Genomic DNA, 18,570 nt, shown 5'->3' with positions numbered 1-18,570 from the left:
AGTAATATTCCCTGTACAATTTTCCATAACACCCCATTCCAAATTTGACTAAACCAATTACCCACGGAAACAAATCCATTTCCAACCTTTTCCCAAACTCCTGGTTCCTTTAATTCTTTCAAATCCTTGCTTGAATTAGTTAAATTAGTAAGTAAGTCTCTTATCTCCTTATCACTATTGGGTATATATGAGCAACAATGCCTAGCACTAATCATTTTACAGACTCAGCCACCTTTCGCTAAAAGTATGTCTAAAGCAGGCCTATTTTGAAGCGTCATAGCTCTATCCGCAGCCAATTCAGTATCTAATAGGAGTATTACCCTGTAAGGTTTGTCAGCATGTTCTCCACAACAGTAGACAACTTGTGTATCTTAATTGCATTCAAAATAACTCCTACAGAAGTAATTACTGCACCAAAAATATCTCCCACAGTTGCAGAAGAGGTTTCCCTCCTCTGTCGCTCATGATGTAATTCAGTCACTTTCAGAAATTTCTTTAAATCATCTATTTGATAGATTTTAGGGAAAACTATCCCCAAATAGCATGAGCCATACCATCCTCTAGGAAGACAGTAATAAGCATTAAGTCCACAAATATAGCAGATTCCAGGAATCGCAGGGTCCTGACCATTCACCATAAAAGTCCATTTACTCTGAAACAGAAACACATGCCTACATTCACTCGTTCCCGCAAATAAAGCGTCAGTGCATGATTTCGGCCTATATATACAAAGCTTTCCTACATGTAATGCATCTAAAGCTAATTTCCCTTGCGCTTTAATAGCAGTATAAGCATAATCATTCTTATAAGTCCTTTTCTCCAATCCTCTCTCTAACTTCTCCTTCAGTACCTTTTTCTATCATCAGTATGCCCTATAAAGCTCTTTTCTAACGGAGTTAGTAAGCAGGTTAGGTTATTTTTGTGTGCATAAGCAGTACCAAATGTTAGTGTTGGCTCGAAGAATCCTCTAATACTGTATCATGCTCTTTAGCTACTTTACTCAAATATCTAATAATAGGAACAAAGGAAAACACAACATCATGGTTAGAATAAAAATACTGAATATACTCTTGGTTATGGGATCTGGTTAGCAGCAAACTACAAGTTATGCCATAAGTTAGAGGCAGGCTATGGTACGTAACCCCTTCTTCCACAGAGGAAGGAATTTGCGTACACACAAGACAATTCCTTGCATCCATCGTCTCAACATACTCACTCAACAACCGATACAACACATTAGAAGAAAGCCATCCTTGTGCATTAGTGTAGTCATGCAAGTATTTTTCATCTAACTTAAACCTCTCTAAAGCTGTTAGTGTAGTAGTCTCAAGAACAGAGCTAATAGTAGCCTCCTTCATTTAAAAAACAGACATTCCCACAATCATTATTATGAACAATATTCCACACATAACTGCCACTCCAACACTCAAATACCTACAATAGCTGATATTTCTAACGCAGTTATTTAACTCAGCCATGATCTGTAAAGAATCAGAAAGTAGAAATAACTCTTAGATAAAGTGCAACAGAAAATAAAAAATTAAGTTAAATAATTCTTTCTCGCAGTTCAATTTCACACATAGGAACCCTTTTTCTCCTTAGTCAAAATCGGTTAGCAGCTTGTCACATCCAGGTTTTCAAATGTCATATCAGGTTATCAATGTCTTTCACTGGTTTATTTCAAAAGTCTCTTTTCAGGTTTCTTCAGATTAGCTCAACAACTCAGTCTATTGATCCCTTTCAGGTTGCATCAAAGTACTGACTCAGAACTTCTCTGTCAATACAACAGGACATGAACTCGTTTTGCCATTCACTTGTTGGGGCATTTGCCCACTCAGGACCTGCATATCTTTGACTTGCCATTCCCTTTCTTTTCAACCTTCATCCTCCACTTAATTTTCCTTCGCTCAGTTCCTCTTTTCTCATAGTATCCATTTCTTCCTCTATTGGTTCATTTATGACCAACTCCTTCTTTTTCCCAATTCGCGACTCAGGCCAATTATCTCCTTTTCTCGTTTCTTTAGTCAATATTCTCCTCAGAATTTAACTCTTCTCTTTTTCTCTTTCTATGGTGTTTTCTCTTGATGGATCTGCAACAAGTTCAGGAGGAGACGGACCACTTTGACTTTGATACTTCTCAACTCTTTCACCCTCTTGATTTGGCACTTGCTCTGCTTGCTTTTCAACACCGTCTGCTTCTGGGAGAACCCCTGCTGTGCTAGTTTCTTCTGCTGTATCCGTTGAGTTAGACTCTTGCTCATCCTCCTGTAATTCTTCACTTTCGTCTCTTACAGGGGTGATTGATCCATCTTCCAGAAGCTCAGGATCAACTTCAGGATCAGCTTGGTCTTGTTCTGGCTAATTTACAGTCACTTGCTTCGCTGTTGTTGGTGCTCTGAACAACACTTTTCTTGCTCTTGCGGGCTTACCACTCTCTTTGTATGGCTTGCATGTATCCAGTTTGGCAGTCCTACACACTTTTCAGCTGTCGTAGTTGTTAGCACCACTTGGTATGGACCTTTCCAACGTGGTTCTAAACAAGATTTTCGAACGTGCTTTTTGATGACGACCCAATCTCCAGCTCTCAGATTGTGACCTGGGTCATGGATGGGTGGCAGGGTAACAGCCTGCACCTGCTGAGAGAAAGAGGAACCACATCAGCCAGGCCTTTACAGTAGTCCAACACCATATCATCTGTAATATTGGCAAGAGCATTGGCTGGAATTTCTGGCAATCTCACTGCTCTTCTCATGAGGATCTAATGGGGCAACAGTCCTGTCTTCCTGTCAGGAATATTTCGCATTGATATCAATACCAAAGGCAAGGCATCTGGCCATTTTAGATTAGTTGCGGCACACATTTTGGCAATTTTTGACTTCAATGTACCATTCATTTGTTCCACTAGTCCTGATGCTTCAGGGCGATAGCTGCAATGCAACTTCTGCTCAATGTTTAATGCTGCACATAAGAGTTTGATTACTTCGTTATTGAAGTGAGTTCCCCTATCTGATTCTAAAGAGATCGGGAACCCAAACCGTGGTATTAACCCTCTAAGCAACAGCTTTGCTACTGTGAGACTGCCATTTCTTCGTGTGGGGTACGCTTCAATCCAATGACTAAAGACACACACAATCACCAACACGTACTTCAATCTACCACATGCGACATCACAATGAAATCCAACTGCATTCTGCTGAATGGTCCTCCTGACCTTCCAATGTGGCTCAAATTCACCACCGTCCCTTTTCCCACATTTAGTTGCTGACAGATTACACATCAATGACATACTACCTCTGCTGCTTGTCTCAATTTTGGATTAAACCAATCAACCTTAAACAGTCTAAACATGGCATCTCTTCCAATATGTGCTTGGCTATGATAATACCTGGCCATCTGAGTCAACAAACTGTTTGGAAATACCATCTGACCCTCCTCAGAAACCCAAATCACATCAGGTCTTTGAATGCACTTTAATCTGACCCAAAGTCGTTTCTCTTCCTGATATGCATTCTCTTGCAATGTTTTCAATTCCTCCAGTGTTTCAATTACTTTTAAAGCAAAACTTGCACAGATGTTCTCTTCTTCAGGCATTAGTTCCCATTTGTCTTTAAATGATATACAGTTCAATGCACAAACCCTCGTGACTTGATCTGCATACCTATTTCCCAATTAAATGTAATCCTGTGTCTTTTGATGTGCACTACATTGTACCACAGCAATGTCTTCCGGTAACTGTATTGTGTACAACAACTCTTTTATTTGGTTGCCATTTCTCACTAGTGTTCCAGTAGAGGTCATAAAACCTCGCTGTGACCACAACTGGCCAAAATCATGGACAATTCCAAATCTATAATGACTATCAGTATAGATTGTAACTATTAATCTTGCAGAAACTTAGCATGCTCTAGTAAGAGCTACTAATTCTGCCACTTGTGCAGAGTATACACCTGGAAACCATGATGCTTCTAACGTACCTGTAATTGTGCATACTGCATATCCTGCTCTCAGTGTGCCTGTTCCATCTCTGAGACACGAACCATCAACAAAGACAATTTGGTAATTTTCTTCTAAACGCGTGTCTCTAATATCAGGTCTCGGTTTTGTACACAGTTCAGTTACCTCAAGACAATCATGCTCAACGACTTCTCCATTTTCAATCTCAACAGTATCGCTTGGAAGCAATGTCGCTGGATTCAACACTGTACATCTCTTTAATGTTACATTTGGAGCACCCAATATGCTCGCCTCATACCTTGTCAGTCTCGCACCCATCAAATATTATGTTTTTGTCCTTGTCAGTAGAATTTCAACAGAATGTGGTACAATTACCGTCAAAAGGTATCCCATGACTACCCCCTCACAATGGAAAAGACTTTGATCAACAGTGGCTACTGCGCGCGGGCAACCTGGTAAAGCTGCTGCGACCGGGTCCAAGGTAGCTGAAAAATAAGCTAATGGGCGATAAGCGCCTCCATGGACCTGTGTCAAAACAGACAGAGAACAAGCATCACATTCATGACAAAACAAAATGAAAGGCTTTGTGTAATCAGGCATTCCAAAAGCTGGAGCTCTGCACAAACTCTCTCTCAATTCAGTGAATGCTTTCATCTGATCTCCATCTAGGGTAATGGGATCTGTAACTTCCTTATGTGTCAACTGCTGCAAAGGCTTAGCAATCTCAGCAAAATTCGGAATTCACTGTCTGCAGTACCCCACCATTCCCAGAAACATCCTAACATCTCTCTGAGAAATCAGGGGACCGCTCTGCAAAATCATGGTAATTCTCTCCACAGAGATTCTCCTTAATCCCTTCTCAATTTGGTGTCCCATGTATTTGACAGATTTTTGGCAATACTGCAATTTCACAGGTGAAATATTATGTCCAAATTCTCCCAAATGGTTCAACAGGGCAATCGAGTCATGTTTACACTCGTCCCATGTTCTGGATGCGATCAACAAATCATCAGTGTACTGTACTAGAGTCGATTGGTATGGCAATTCCAACGATTCCAGGTTCTTTTTCAAAATCTGGTTAAATAGAGATGGTGACTCCGTCTACCCTTGTGGAAGCCTGCACCACCTGTAGACTCTGTCTAGGAATTTGAAACTAAAAAGAAACTGACTATCCTCTTGAAGAGGCACAGAAAGAAAGCTTGTGACAAGTCTACCACTGTGAACCACTCTGCATCGCAAGGAATCTGAAACAGTATCACTGCTGGATTTGGCACCACTGGACAACTTTTTACCACCAAATCATTCACTTTGCGCAAGTCCTGCACAACGCGTACTTTCCCACATGGCTTTTCCAAGCCCATTATTGGTGAATTGCATGGGCTGCTTAACACTTCCTTCAAAACTCCTTGTTTTAGAAAGTCTCCAATTATTTGTGCCACCTTCATTAGAACACCTTGTGGCATGTTATACTGTGGAAGCTGCAGAAATACTGCATTGGGCTTCAGAGTGATCTTAATCAGCTCTACTCCCTTAATCAGACCTACTTCCTTCCCTGTTAGGTCACATACTTCTTCCTTCACTGTTCCCTGCAAGTCTGCATGCAATTCTTTCACAGTAAACATTGGGAAAAATTCAATCAACGAGTATTCTTCCTTTGTATTGTTAACCATAATTTCAGTCACCTGTTCTTTCTCATCATCACTATTTGTTTGAACTTCTTTTCCTGTGTCCGAACAATTAATGGACCATCTCGTCACAGTAAATCTCTTCCCAGCAGAGATACAGGACTCGAATCACACATCACAAATCTATGCAGTCCCTGGTAATTTCCAATTTCAACCTGCACTGGTTCTGTGATTGGGTTTGTCAACTGTCTATTTTCCACTGCCACAACTTGAACTGCCCTGCATGAAAGAGGTAAGTTCAGGACTTTTGTACTTCTCACTGTAGAGCGTGTAGCTCCTGTATCTACTAAGAATGAGACCTTGAATCCCATCACTTTTCCCTTCACAAAACGTCCTCTCTGATCTACTTCTAGGGAAGCTGCAAGCATACAAGCTCCTTCATCTGAACTATCAATCATCCATTCTTCGTTTATTTCATCCTCACTATAAAATGGAAATTGGTGCACTGTGTTATTACTACTGTCTTATCTCTGACCTGCAACCTACTGAGTAAGCATCACCTGTTGTTGTTCCATCGGGCTTGAGGTATCTGCATTTGCTGTCTAGGTCTCATGGGAACCTGCTGCTGTATTGGTTGCAATTGGGTTAATTGTGCGCGTGGCACCTGCATTTGCTGCACCGGTAAGAAATTCTGTCCTCGATTCTGGACATTAGGAATAAATCCTTTCATTCTTGGGACTTTCACAGTTTCAAATGTACTGACATCACGTTGCTGAACAACACCATCCTGCACCATCAACGGACACTCCCACTTCCAGGGTCCCCCATTTCCACACAAATGACACTGCAACATCTTTTTAATCCCCTGGATGTCAATCTGAACAACTACAGTCCCTAACTGCGGACTACGCATCATGTCGACTCTAAGTCCTCTACCCCTCACTTGAGGCTGAAACATAACAGCTCTCTGCTGTGGCGGCATAGGCGGTACTATAGCTCCTTGCACTCCTCTTTGAGCTGCCTTTAATTGCATCACCTTCTCTTTCCCCTTCAACTTTTTCTGTTTTAATTCAATCTCGCCACTACAATATTTTGCATATTGCAATACCTCATCAATTGGTTTTGCCTGCCAGCACATCAAATGACTCTTAATCATCTGCCCTAATTCTGGTCTCATTCCTTCGACAAACCTAAATACAAAATGCAACATGTCTTCCGGCTCATTTGCTTCCTTGCCACTGTACTCCTTGAACGCTTTTAACAATCTTTCATAGTAGGTATGTATTGACTCCTTAGACTCCTGAACCGTTCTGTCAATCTTCTGTCAATCAATTGTTTGGGGAGAAATTCTTGTCTTCGGTAACTCAATCACCTTATAATAATTTTTCATTACCTCAGGTGAAGGTGCACCCGTGACCTTATCCCTTTCTGGTTCACTTGTCGGCCAATCCACTGCTCTCTTACACTCAACCCACAAGTCAGCTGGTACTACTATCTCCAAAAATTTGTGTTCAAGTCTTCCCACAGACATTTAGAAAGTTTTACAAATCTATCTGTCTGCTGATACCACTCGACCGGCTTCTCTCTTAGTTTTGGGTAATCATTTGTAAATGACAATATATCACTCCTGTGCAATAGGACATAAACAAACTGCCTTCCTGGAATCTCTCTCATCAGAAGCATCTTTACTGATTCTCTTTCTTTTTGAACCTCCGTAGACCCTTCTTGTGAATCCCGCTTTCCTTTATCTTTTTTCTCTGTCCATCTACCTTCCCACTTCTCCAACGCTCCCCAGATCTGAGCACTCTGTAACAATTCTCTCAAATGTGCCTTCATTCCTGCTGATCTCATGTGCTTGAAATCCTTTGCCTCAAAATCTAATCTGTAACTGCATTTCAAATGCTTTGTTTTCTCAATCTCAATGTCATGTTTCTCTGCTAGTTCTGCCAATTTCTGATGTATTTTACTCACTTCCCTTGTAATCTTTGGGCACAAATCCCTCAGCTCTTCTTCAGTGTAAGATTCCAATCTGTTCACACCCATTGTTCCCTCAACTAGTTTGGTTGCTTCTATATTCAACCTTACACAATTTATCTGCTCTTCGCCTTTGGATGCATTTTGAGGAGTGTTTAGACTGTCTAATCATTCACTCAACTGCTTAGCTGACAATCCCTGTAATGAAATGTTATTCGCATTTGGCTCTGGTAACTGTTGCACCACTGCACCTAAAGCTTGCGGAGTCAAACGTTTCAAACTTTGACTCACATTCAGGCCATTTACTGCATCTGGAAGCCCAACAAGTGGACTAAGATCCATTAAAGGTCTAGATCCATTGAAAGTCTGACCTGCGGACGACATCATCTGCACAGGATCACTCGATCCCCTTCTCACAAGGCTCTGTGACATTTCGTTCTGCTCTCCTGCGTTTGATTTCTTTTGTGCAAATAACGGTACCGCTGGACCAACAGTAATTGGTAGCAATATTTCATCTGGGGGTGCCCTAACACTCGCACCCTTTGGGAATGTTACCCCCATTGCCTGGTTCATGACTGGTGTAATATCTGACTGTGTTCCTGTCATTGGTGTACATTTCAGCAAACCCTGCGCATGTGGTGAAGGCAATAACATTGGAGTCGGTTCTGTCTAAACTAGATTTGGCCCTGGAAGCACTTGCTCCGTTGGCACCATTATGTTCGAGACTGTCTCAAGAACTGGTACATCTGGATACTTTCTCTGTACCGAAGGTAGATGCATCTGCGCTTGGACCAGAGTAGTATTTCCTGCATTAGGTGTACTCTGTACTACCCCTGGTATTTGCCCACTATCTGTCTGGACTGCTCCCTCAGCAGCTCCATGTACTTGTGTTGGAGCAGCTGTAGTGGTACTAGTGCCTGGACCCACTGAATAGGTTGTTAAAGGTGGAGGCCGATCTCTTAACAACTGCGCAATGAGATCCTCAACATCAGAATCTTCATCAATAACATAAGACTTTCTCTTTTTCTTTTTCCCTGCACTTTATCCTCTTTAGCGCCATCCCCCTTCTCTGCCTCATCTTCCTCTGCAATGGCAGGAAACAATTTAGCACACTGTAGTGTCTCTGCTCTCCATCTCTTCTGTTCCCAATCCCATCTAGCTTCAGCCAAAGACTTCTCTACTCGCTTCATTCTCCTTTTAAACTTCATTTCTTGTTGCTGTCTAGCCACCAGTTCCCATACCGCTAAAGCCTCAAACTGTGCTGGTCTCAGTAACGGTTTCATCTCATATAATGCCATTCGTAATTGGTCCAGAATTCTCAAATTAAATGTTCCATGCTCCGGAAATGCTAAGGATCCTCGCTTCTTAGTTAGCTTACACCACTGCTTCAACCACAAACACGGTGCTACACCTCGCTCCGCCATCACCATGTAAGCAGGAGAATTTTCCGGTGGGGTCGGCTCCCCCAATGACGCCTTAATATAAGAATCACCCTTCGTCGCACTTCTGAACGCCTTGAAAAACTTCATTTTATCTGTTCTGTTTACTTCAATTCAATAACGAAATTACTTTTACTTCCAAGATTCCCTTCACCCACTTACTCAACCAATTGCCTCTTACGGACGGCTGCCAATCCGTTCGCAACTCTTCTCACTGACCAACCTATCCCAGCGCTGCACACTCTGACGTCACACCCACACACAGAGGCTGACAAAGTCTTGCGGCTGGTCCTCCTACTTCAATTCACACAACTAATGTGAATTATTTGCGAGCACTTACCAAAACCCAATAACTAAAACAAACCTGCTGGTTTACTAAAGGAAGGGGCACAATCGCTTCAGAGACCATACGGATTTTCATTAATGGCTCTTTTGCTCATGGAGCTATTCCTCTTTCTCAGTCTCCCACATTCGCAAGCAAAATTCGACCCACAAATTTTTACTCTCAACTGATCAATGGGTCTGTCCTGGTGCACATAGGACTCGCCAAATCTCAGTCGGAATTTCTTTTACTCATTTATCACACATACTGACTTGTCGACCATGCCCGATCAACCTACTAAACCAGACAGATTACAACATATAACCAAGTGTCTCCTACACTTGTCAATATACTCCGGAGTCTTAGACCACGCAGGGTCTGTACATCATAAACAACCACATGGATAACTTTTTAGCACAAAGCACCACACACATTTGAAGTTCGATGACTTCCCTACTCTCATACTACGGAGTATGCACACTCCTACTAATCCTCAACTGGAGTACGCAGACTCCCTACTTACCTAAAATACATTACGATTCACCGGCAGTTTGCTTAAGCCTGTGCAAGCGAAACCTACCACTTTCACACTATCTCAAAACACCCTGAGAACATACCCAACTCTACTAGCAGGATCCAGGATCTGGGAAAGTCATTTCTGGGCTTAAGGGGACATCATCTTTGCTACGATTGCCATTTCAGAAAAACTAAATTCAAACCTCATAAAAATATGAACAACTAATCCTAACTTAAACTACTGCCATAACCAATAATCTCCACAAAACTAGTTCCCCAAGGAAACTAACCATCAAGCTGCTACCAAAAACTGCTAGCGCACCTGGTCCTTAGTAAATAAACTTACAAGGGGACGCGTATAGATCGATGAACCTTTTGAATCGCATGGAGTATGCTAGTCATGCAGTGACTAATGAAACAATAACTAACATCAATAATGAAGGAAACACTCTATGAAAACACAACGTTAAACCATATTAATCAAGAATAACCACTACTCAGGAAAAGAGTTAACAATTTTTATTTCCCTATTGCTTACAATTCTAAATCATCTCTTAGTTCAGACTTTATTCAAATCAACTCTTTATTAATTCATTAGTAAAAGGCATTGGCCCTCATTACAATCCTGGCGGTAAAGTCCGCTGACCGCCATGCCGACGGCCGCCAACATACCGTGTCCGTGGCAGACATCCGCTACGGGTATTATGACCCACACTGAGAAATCCTCCACAAGACAGACACCCACACAAGTCCGCCACACCAAAGGTCAGTGATAAATTGGCGGTACCAAAACCCACACCATCACGCCAACAGGAATATGCCCACACTATCACGACCCACGAATCAACATGGCGGTCATTTAACCGCAGTAAACCATTGGCTGTACACACCGCTGTGTTCAAAATACACACACACTTACAAAACTACACCACATTGAACAATTCAAAATACACACACCTGACACACATACACACACCACACCCACACACCAAATCCAATATAAAACACACACCCACATTACCCACAACCCCTTACAATACATTTTTTTGAAGAAGCAGAGAGACAGAACAGCAAAGACCACACCAGCATCCAGAGGCACACAACACCATCACTCATACACCATCCACACACAAAACACCACATACCTCAAAACATCACCCCGCACATCACATCAACCTTCACCTCACATATCACTCACACCACATCATGGCACCTCAAAGACACCCCAGGTTTTCTGAGGAGGAGCTCAGGGTCATGGTGGAGGAAATCATCCGGGTAGAGCCACAGCTATTCGGATCACAGGTGCAGCAGACATCCATTGCTAGGAGAATTGTCAACAGGGTCAACGCAGTGGGACAGCTTCCAAGAACACAGGATGACATCAGGAAGAGGTGGAACGACCTAGGGGGTGTAGAAGCCTAATTATTCAGCACCCATTCAGGATACAAACGACCGTTAGCCAGCTCTTCTAGATAAACATAAAGGATTTATTAGAGATAGAAATAGAAAGACATGTACATGGAGGATGCTCTGTACTAGTGTACACGAACAGCCTAATAAAAGGAAGTAATACATGATCTTTTATAGTATTAAACCACAAACATAATTCAACGTCCTATTGGTTCTTTGGCTTTGACGTATGATTGACGTATGACTACTTCTCCATTATGGCTGAGATAGTTTTTCCTATCATACCATATATAGTAACAAAAAGCATAGAAAAGGATGTTACACAAGGTGGCCTACGTGCCTAATATCACATGGTCCATCTTGTGACAGAACTTGAGAACATCACGTACTCAGACTGGTACTTTCCAGAAGGGAGATTGCTTCAGCTAGCATGCAATGACGATGATGTTTCATGATGGCTGTTCAGAGAGCAAGCCTTGCAACATAATGCGTTCCTAGCAGTAGCGAATTACATTTGTAGGCCTCTTTACTTAATGATAGGCCTGTGCAGAGATTGTCATTGTGTATAACAGGGGCCACTAGGCATAGCATACCTAAGAACTGTAAAATGCGATTCCACATTCCGCCCTCTGATACTCAATGACAAATCCAAGGGTCATGGTGTATTGCTCTCATTTATACCGCCTGCTCGTCCCTGTTGTCATCCTTATATCTTTTTCTTTGATAATGTGTGTGTTTCTGGTGACAGTTGTTTTTTTTTTTCAAGAGTAGGGCCAGGAAGGATGGACAAACTGGTATGAGCACACATATCGTTATCAGTGCCACAATCCCTGTTGCTAGTACCTCTACCAACCACGTACCCCGACCCCTGAACCATGCTGCTATTCGATCCAGCATTCCTCCGACGTCTGTCCCATCTGCCACTTTCCCAGCTCCTTCTTCTACCTTTTTTATATCCTCTATTTCCTTTCTTATATTCCCCATGTTGGTGTGCTCTTCCTTTGCACCCCGCCAAGTGTTCTCTTTTCCCCCTTCTGTAATTCTGTTCTATGCGCCATTTTTGGTAGCATGAATGCTAGGTAGCAGGTACCTTGCCAACCTGCTGGCAATTTTAAAAAATGCAGATGTCCCACATATAATAAATATTCCTTTGGGAGGTGTCAGGCCTATGGACAAGCCTGTTGTATCATTTCTTTTGTAGTCCAGGCTCAATGTTGTATTGCAAATACTATGTCCCACATCAATTCCGTTTTTGCTAGTGTCTGCGTTACCTCTTGAGCATTTGAAACACCATGGTGCCTTTATTTCTGTATCTATGGCCAGGCATTCGTTGTTCTGAGCCATGATCCCTTTCAGTGTAACCCTTCCCTCTTTCTGTTGTAAATGCATTCAATAAATTCTCTTCTTCTTTCTCCAGATCTAATCTCCTACACTTCTTTCTTCTCCTTCTATCTTCTTCCTTCAATTTATTTTACACTCTTTCTACCAATTTTCCTTGCATATCACCTACATAAGGTTCATCTTCCAAACCATAGTCATCCCTTTTTCTCCTCATTTCTCCTTTATTTATATTTTCTCTTATTCTCTACTTTTTTCTTTTCCCTGTTCTCATTCCTTTTAACTTTCCCCCTAACATATTATCTAATATGTTACATGCCACAAATTCTGTGAGGGGCATTTAAGTGTAATTTCTTTTCTCCTGGCTAGTGGTCGGTAGGTGGGTACATATATAACAATCATACACATTTGCTAGTTCTTTGTACATTGATACCATTTGCACAAATGTATTGTCCTTATAATCTTCTCCATCTTCTTTCCATTTTGTATATTTCACCCATTTTGTTTTATCCTCCACCCTCTCATGTTATTTTGAGATATTGTTGTTCTCACCACCTGTTGTTCTTTCACCTTGGCCATTTTTGGGGATGTAGTGTTCCTGGTCGAGCCATGGAATATGTATGTCGTCTTTATATACTATCAGGATTGTTGTTAGTACTATAGCTGCTACCGGGGTGAGTAATGCTGTGACCACCACGGGCTACTTCTTCTGCTCCTTTTTCTTACGTTGTAATCTTAAATCCATGTCGCCTTATAGGGTGTGGTCGGATGTGGCTAGCACTTGAAACCAGTTCTATTGGTATGTAACCTTTGGTACCTCCTTATTCCTGTAGGAGTGCCACACGAGTAGTCTATTCCTTCTGTATATTTTCGGGGCGACGTTGAATGCTATTTGACACTTGTAGTTATGCAGAGTATAAAGGGATGAATCCCACTGTCCAGTTCTAAGGGAGTTGGGTGCGATAGTCCACTGACCCGAGGGATGGCCCTTTTTTCCTATTTCTGCTGTATTCCTAATTGGAAGAGGCACCTCCGAATGGGGCTACAAACCGCACTGATCCTAGTGACCAGCCGCTTCCGTAGGACTGGGATCTGTACCTCTTGGCTCAAATTTTTCTAGCGGACTTTTAGTATTCTGTTCATTTATATCCTGATGTCTTTAATACTTAAGTGGCCTTGCTTGACTCTCCGACTCCTGTGGAGAGTAGCAAGAGCAGTTCTGAAAGAGTATCCTGGTGTCTTGAAGGACCCGCTTGCACCCTCTCCGACTCCTGTGGGGTTGCAGCACGAGCAGTCCAAGAACAATGCTCTGGTGTACTGGGGAACCCGCTTACACTCTCTGACTCCTGTGGGAGTGTAGCACGAGCAGTTCCGTCAGTGTTGGCTGGTGGCGCTTGTTGAACGAAGGTAGTACTGCTGTGGTGAAGGTGGCATTACTCTCATCGGCAACTTTGTTGGCGGCTGGTCGTCCTTTGGTCCAGAGGCCTTCTTGGTGTGTGAGGTATGGACCCAGGATGTGATGCCCTCACACTTGACTGCTGTGGCTGTTGTCAACAGGACTTGGTGTGGTCCCTTCCACCGTGGTTGAAGGCAGTGACGTCTGGTGTGGCCTTTACCCACACCCAGGGGCATATTTATACTCTGTTTGCGCCGAATGTGCGTAAAAAATTTTGACGCACATTCGGCGCAAACACTGCCCCATATTTATACTTTGACGTCCGACCCCGCGGGCGTCAAAGTTCCACCATGTGCGTCATTTTTTAGAAGGGGAAACCAGCCTTGCGTTAATTGTATGCAAGGTAGGAGTTCCCTTCCAAAAAATGACTTTAAGACCTGTGCCCCATATTTATACTGTGACGTCATTTTGACGCATAGGAGGGGGCAGGCCTTAAAAAACGGCACCCAGCCTGATGGGTGCCGTTTTTTAACGCCTGGGTCAGGGCAGGCGTTAAGGGACCTGTGGGCTCAGAAGGAGCCCAGAGGTGCCCTCCCATGCCCCCAGGGACACCCCCTGCCACCCTTGCCCACCCCAGGAGGACACCCAAGGATGGAGGGACCCATCCCAGGGAAGTTAAGGTAAGTTCAGGTAAGTATTTTTTTTCGTTTTTTTTTTTTGTGGCATAGGGGGGCCTGATTTGTGCCCCCCTACATGCCACTATGCCCAATGGCCATGCCCAGGGGACATAAGTCCCCTGGGCATGGCCATTGGGCAAGGGGGCATGACTCCTGTCTTTGCTAAGACAGGAGTCATTTCAATGGGGGTTGAGCGTCCAAAAAAATGGCGCAAATCGGGTTGAGGCCAAAATTTTGCCTCAGACCTGACTTGCCCCATTTTTTGACGCCCAAGCTCCATTTTCCCCTACGCCGGCGCTGCCTGGTGTGAGTCATTTTTTTTTACGCACACCAGTCCGCAGCGCCGGCTAACGTCATTCAATAAATAAGGCGCCTGCATGGCGCTTTGGAATGGCGTTAGCCGGCGTTAAAATTTTTGACGCACAACTGCGTTGGCGCAGTTGTTCGTCAAAAAGTATAAATATGGGCCCCAGTCTCCAGGATGCAGTCGTGTTCCGGTGGTGTACCTTCTTGGTGTAATAGCTGTGGATCCAGGAGGTCAGTCCCTCCTACTTTTCAGGTGACCTAAGCCCAATCTCCCTGTTGGAGATCATGTCCAGGTAGTGTTGTCCAGCCAGGAAGGGCCTGCAGCACCTAATGCTGAAGGTAAGGCAAACTGCTGTCAAAATGTCTTATCATATAATAACTTCTCAGCACCAGACATGTTCATAGGCCAGTCAAACAGTATCTCAGTCGGTGCTCACTTTGACAACTTTGTCAAGGGTACCTTTCTTGACCAATGAAGCAAGCGGTAGTGCATCAATCTAGAACTGCTCAGCAGATGCTCAAAATCTTATAAAGGGACATATATGACTGGTTTATGGGGTAACTAGCACACTCTTAAACTGAAATCAACACTCAAAAAATAAATAACAATTACACTCAGTAACAGTGGAATATTCACACAAACTATTTCACCAAACAAATGGTGATCCAAAGGTCAGGAGAAAACACATGTTACACTGGTATACAGCCAGTATATTTTTTAACATAGCATTGTATCCTATTATTCTATTTCAACACCCTGAATATCTGCATCAATGCTGGAAGGGTTGGGACTTTGCAGGCATCACCGCCATCAGAAGTCACTTCCCCTTTCTCGTACAAGTGTGATGTTCTGAAATGCTGATATTCCTTTAAGATATTATATTTATTTTATTTATTTATATTTTGCACCCTCATCATCAAAAGTATATTACTCATGGCTGTATTGCAGTACTACATAGCACATCCTAAGGTAGTAATAACTCTATCCTAATATAGGTATTTTCAATACTTAAAACCAGTTTGGAGAATATTTAGTTGCAATCTACCAACACATGAAGGCAATCCATGTAACTGCGCACATTTAAGATGTACCACGGAAGACTCCCATTAATTATGAAAACATAAAACGTAACATAGACAGATGGATACAGAAACCACATCTTCTCGTCCATGTTCTGAAACCTAGGAAAAAACATGGATAGAAAAATACTCCTCCTGCCGCCAATTATATGCACATATATATACGTAGATACATACATCCTGCGTCCAGGGTGTATATAAAAAAAATCCTATAAACTTTTAAATTAACTAACATTCAGCTGTACACTTATTCTACAATTCTACTTGGTCGGTCATGGTAACATATCGCAACAATCCGTGGCTTTGCCCTTGGAGTCATGCCCAGAGTCTGTGGTTTTCAGAAATGGGGAAGGTAATCTTAACTGCTACAATTTAATACAGGGACGGGACCTCGCAGATAAATGCATAAAATAAAATACCATAAAAACAAAACACATTTGTGACAAATGTGCTGCATTTTTACCCATTCATTGCCCTTTTGACACCCTGGTTGCACTCACATGACTTCAACATACTACATGTACTGCAGATGTTTAAACATCCACTTGTGTTATTTTCTTTTAGCCTCTTATTAAGTGAAATCGATCAGTCACTAACACGTCATGTGTAATTATTATTACTGCACTAATATGTTTATTTCAAATATCAATACACCTTAGTAGAATTTTGTTATCACATAACTAACTCACTCTACACCCCAACAAGAACCCACATTATTATATATCTATTATTTCCTTATATTATTTACAATTCAGCACATGGTAACTCTTCTGTTAATTTCTATATCTCTTCTGTCATTTAACATGACTAAATTATTAGTATGTACTCTATAGGGCTATGAAGAAATACACAACCAGGGGTACAGAATTACCGTAAACAAATGCCCAGCACAATTCTTCCAGAATGCTCTCTCATCAGATGCAAATATCTGCAGAAACTTGAAAGCAAAATTTGCTATTCCCTTCTTTCAAAATATCTTCACAAACAATGTAACTAGGAAAGAAACATTCTGCTAAACTACCATGATATTTTAGGTGTCATTTCTTTGATGCATCATTTAGTAAAATGTGCGGATGCATGGTGGTATTTCCAAAATTTATATTCATAACAGGAAAAATCAAAGTAACCTTTTCATCAAAGTTACACATTGCCATAGTAGTTCCTGGCATGAACAAAACTACTTTGTGTCAAAACTACTTTGTGCCAATATTCTTCGTATGGAAGAGCAGAATGGTGTCACTACCACTGAAGCCAGTCAATAAACAGAGAGACAGAATTCAAGTAACAAAAGGTCTGTGATAACCAGTTTATGGCATAATTCTTAAAGAAAATCACAAAGTGCACCCATGGTATCTGTTCCTGCATTAGTGCAGATTTACGGCTTTTATACATGAGCTAGCATTTAATGATGCAGACCAGGAAATCGAACTCCTAGACAATATTTGTAAACACCATTTTAGCAGGAGGAAAATATGCATGTGTTTTTACAGGACAAGTAGACTGATGACACAAACTGTCCCATGGACAATTAGACATTTTATAAAATTCCACACTCCTGACAACATATTGGTAACTGCTGCAAATTAATCCTCTGTTCCCTCCAGACTAAATTTGTTCACTGTAAGAATTTTGGCAACCTTTGCATGGGTCAAATATTTTTAAATGTAATCCCTACATAAGAAAGTTCTTATTTGTTGTACACCTGGGGTTCCTAACCTTTTTACTCCTGGGGACCACCAGTGAAACATTACTGGAAGCCAGGTACCCCCAAGCAATTTGCACAATTTAAATTTCAAACATGAAATCATTCTTTTTATATTGAAAAAATATGCAAAAATCTAAACATTTTATTGGAAATGTTGGTGCTGCATCTTGGCGACTAACTTTTCAATTTTTAGTTTTATTTAGGAAAGGTGAATCCTTCGGGCAATTTTTTAAAATTATCTCCGGGCTATTTCTGTTATTATTTTTAGGTACATAAGATCTAAGAAAGCTTTTATACATAAATATGTGGTGGGGAAAGGAAGTAAACCATAAGTGCCTCTCTTCTCTCCCTATCCTTTTTGTCACATGTAATTAATTTTTATTATAGCATCTCTCATACCAGTGTAGGTGTTGAAGCACTTTACAACACTTTAAAATGAAAGACTGGGAAAAAACAGCTTTCTAATTTGTGCTATGCAGTTGGCATGCAGCTCCTTAATTGCAGTTCATAGCTCACTGTGCTAGATTACTATTATGAACTGTACAGTAACTAAAGAATCTCTGTGACAAAAGCAGTAACCCACTGTGCCATCCACATAAAATACTGTTCTTTTCATGATACACATCCCTTGCAGCCTGCATATTAACCATCTGCACTATCTTTCAGTCAAAAATGCCACTGTCCAAAACTCTCATTCCTCCCCAGCAGGTACATTAATCACTGGAGTTATCTTGACGCTTTTATTTTCACTGTACAATGCTCTTTGCAGTGCTTTTAAAGCCATTAACAAGTAATAAAGTCTGAATTTTGTGTCTTATTACGTGTGAT

Source organism: Pleurodeles waltl, chromosome 2_2 (assembly GCF_031143425.1).
Source record: "Pleurodeles waltl isolate 20211129_DDA chromosome 2_2, aPleWal1.hap1.20221129, whole genome shotgun sequence".
In the NCBI taxonomy this organism is placed as follows: Eukaryota; Metazoa; Chordata; class Amphibia; order Caudata; family Salamandridae; genus Pleurodeles; species Pleurodeles waltl.
Note: the sequence above shows the minus strand (reverse complement) of the source record.